We start from the raw sequence: 3,475 nt of genomic DNA, 5'->3' as shown, positions 1-3,475 counted from the left end.
TTTGAATGTCTCTCTCTCTCTCTCATATAAAAGGATTGGTGATATTGTGTGCCATTAACTCTATTGCAACTCATAGTGATCCTATGTACAATAGCTTTGAACCCTGCCCTACCCTGAGCCAGTTTCACTGTCTCCAACACACCTAGCCCCATTATCCCAGTTACTGTGCCAATCCATATCATCTGGGCTCTTCCTCTCATTTGCTGTCCCTCCTCTCTTCCAAGCATGATGCCATTCTCGAAGGACTGGTCCCTCATGGCCACGTGCCCAAAGTATGTGAGAGGGAGCTTCAAAATCCTTATCTCTGAGGTGAAACTTTGTTGTTTGTTCTCTTGGAAGTTCATGGTTATATTCAGTACTACTATCCAACACCACAACCCAAAGGCATTGATTCTTGTTCTGTTATCCTTAGTCAGTGTACAAGTCTCTGACATATTTCTGTTATCCTTAGTCTTTGTCCAGCTCACATATAATTGTGATGACTATGCCCTAGATCAGGTGTACCTTAGTCCTTAGACTTACATTACTACTGTTTGGGAATTTGGAGAGGTTCCTGACAACAGACTTCCCCAATGTATTTTGTCTTTTATTTTATGACATCTGGTGCCAAGAGTGTTGATTGTGGAGCTGGTAAAATGGAAATTATTAACAACTTCAATCTCTTCTCCATCTTTTATGGTACTGCCAATTAGCCCACTGGTGAGAATCTTTGTCTTCTTGATGTTGAGCTTCATTCCATATTGAGGAATACAGTCCTTGACCTTCTGCAGGAAACTCTTCAGGTCCTCTTTAGTTTCGGCAAACAAGGTTGTGTCATCTATATAACACAGATTGTTGATGAGTCTTCCTCCAAACTTGATTCCACATTCTTCCTCACAAAGTTCAGCTTCTTGAATGATCTATTCTGCATATAGATTTAAAGGATATGAACATGTACGGCTAAGCACAATTGACAACAGTGCATCTAAATTCCAAAATCAATCTCCATAATAGTCTATGTGTTTCCTATTGCCAAAGGGGCCCTTTACAGCAGTGAGAGAAGACCTTCACCCTGAAACCCACAGTGTCCCTTTTCAGTAAGAAATAGCTAAGAGAATATGCCATCCCCTTTTCCTTATGAAGCAGGTGAAGTCTCTCTCAGGGAGGAGTGATAGGGAATGGCAAGGGACACACTGACAAAGGAGATTAATCAGAACTGGCTTTGACAAGTACTGTGGCAATTGGACAATTAAAACAGACATGGGGGGGGGAAGAAGAATGAACTGGGGAGGAGGGTGGAGAAAACAGTGCAACAATGAATGAATTAAAACCCAGAATCTCTGTAAATGTTCATTAAAACTAATAAAATTTAATAAATAAAAAAAGAAAGAAAAAGAAAAAGTCTGGAGAAAGGATGCATCTCTGACACACTCCTTTCCCGATTTTGAACCATACAGTGTTTCTATAGTTTGTTCTGAGGACTGTTTTCTGGTCTAATTATAGGTTTTGCATGAGCTCTATCAAGTGTTGCGGGATTCCCATTTTTCTGAAGGTTAGCTACAATTTGTAGTGATCCATACAGTCAAATGCCTTTGTGTAGTCAATGAAACACAGATAGACATTCCTCTGTTAATCTTTGCTTTCTGCCAAGATAGAAATAAAATTTAATTTGTAGAATCACTAAACACCTAGCTCCTGAAAAGCAACATGGATCCAGCTTTCTCCAGTCATCTCTAGCAATGCAATTTTTGTGTTAAAATTATCAGATACCTTTTGTGATGAAACTTCATAGAGTCATTGTGAAGTTATTGAAAAGAAACAAATGAATTCTTTTAATCAAGGAAAATCTGCATAGCTAACTGGTTTCTAGTCAACAGTTCATACTTATTTTGATTCCTGGCAGGGATTGCTGTTACAATGTATAAGTAGCATTTCTCCCACTTACCCTCACCCCCATGTTTACTCATTCATCCTTTATCCCTGTTTCTTCATGACTTCTGAGTTTTATCCTGAGGAAAATGCTACACTTTTGATCTTATGTGGTTGGTTGTAGAAGGAGTGTGTACCTTCATAGTATTTTTATTCACTTTACAGGCTTATCTGTTATTTTTCTGAGAGTTGGATCATAAAAGTAAATTTGGTTTCAGGCTTCATGAGTGTCTATAGGTCATAGTCTCACTATGAAAGTCACTGTTGTTGTTGTTGTTTTGTACCACTGAGTTGGAACTGACCCCTCGCCGACCCTCTGACAGGTTGTCAGAGGCAGTTAATCTCACTAGAGGAGTTTGTCCATCCTTCTGCAGAGCAGCTGGTGGATTCAAACCACATACCTTCGGCTTTACAATCCAGCTTCTTGCCACCAGTGCTCCCTAAGACCTGATGAAGTCTCCCCCAAGATTTGAACTCAGATCGCTGGATTCAAATTCCAGGGTGCTAACCATCGCACCATGGGTTCCATTAGTATCTATCAAAATGGTAAACCTCATCTCTCTCATAATGTTAAATTTTGTTCCACTTTTCCCCATTCTATCCAGGACTTCCTATTGTGATCTCTTTCAGAATAGTTGCAAGTACTAGGACCAGATCATTTTTCTGATTTAAGAGTCACCAGAATTAGCATTCATGCTGTCCATTAGTCTTTGGACTAATGCTTTCCATGAATCTTTGATTTTCTTCATTCTCCTTTGTTGATCTGAAAATATAAATGGCTGCACCTTAGATGGCTATTAGCAAGATTTTAAAACCCCAGATGCTACTTATGAAAGTAAGAGGTAGAACATTGTCTTGTGGGTATTATGACATAAACAGAAATCTTGAAGACATAAAATTATAACTAAAAATACATTACAATATTATTCACTAATCCACTTTCTAAAAATATTGTGTCATACCTACTGCAGACAGCAATGCTTAAGTGTATCTGCTTCCAACCAAGAATAATTCTCTTCCCATTTAACCAATAGAGCTTAAGATATTTTGCCAAATAGCCAGTGAGATACCATCTCTGCGTTAGCAGTGCAGCTCCCTATCGTCTATACCACCAGACTACTTCTTACTCACTTGTTGCTTCTGTGAAGCTGGAACCGACTCGTAGCTACTCATAGATGCTCCATTGGGTTTTCAGAGGATGTAAATCACATAGGAGGAGATTGCCTATTTTGTTCTAAAGGGCAAATGGTGGATTTGAACTGTTAGCCTTTGAGTTGACAATGCAGCTGCTTACCACTAAGCCACCAGAGCTCCTCTCCCATCCACGGTTCTCCACTAATGAATTTCTGAGGATCCTTATACCCATGTGGTTAGTGGTGTGTGCTATGGAGGTGGGACCATCTCATAGCTGAACCTTCAGAGGATTTTCAAAGGCAGTGAATCCCACAGGCGGAGACTGTCCATCCTTCTCCTGAGGAATCTTGATTCTCATTAGTGATCATTAAGCCGTCTTATCAGTTTACACACACCTTGCTAACACAGCTGCACACGTCATTCTTGAAGACGC

Source organism: Elephantulus edwardii, unplaced genomic scaffold (genome assembly GCF_000299155.1).
Source record: "Elephantulus edwardii isolate Elephantulus edwardi_28Jun2011 unplaced genomic scaffold, EleEdw1.0 scaffold00002, whole genome shotgun sequence".
NCBI classification, from domain to species: domain Eukaryota; kingdom Metazoa; phylum Chordata; class Mammalia; order Macroscelidea; family Macroscelididae; genus Elephantulus; species Elephantulus edwardii.
The sequence above is the reverse complement of the archived record's forward strand: the minus strand, read 5'-3'. Positions refer to the sequence as shown.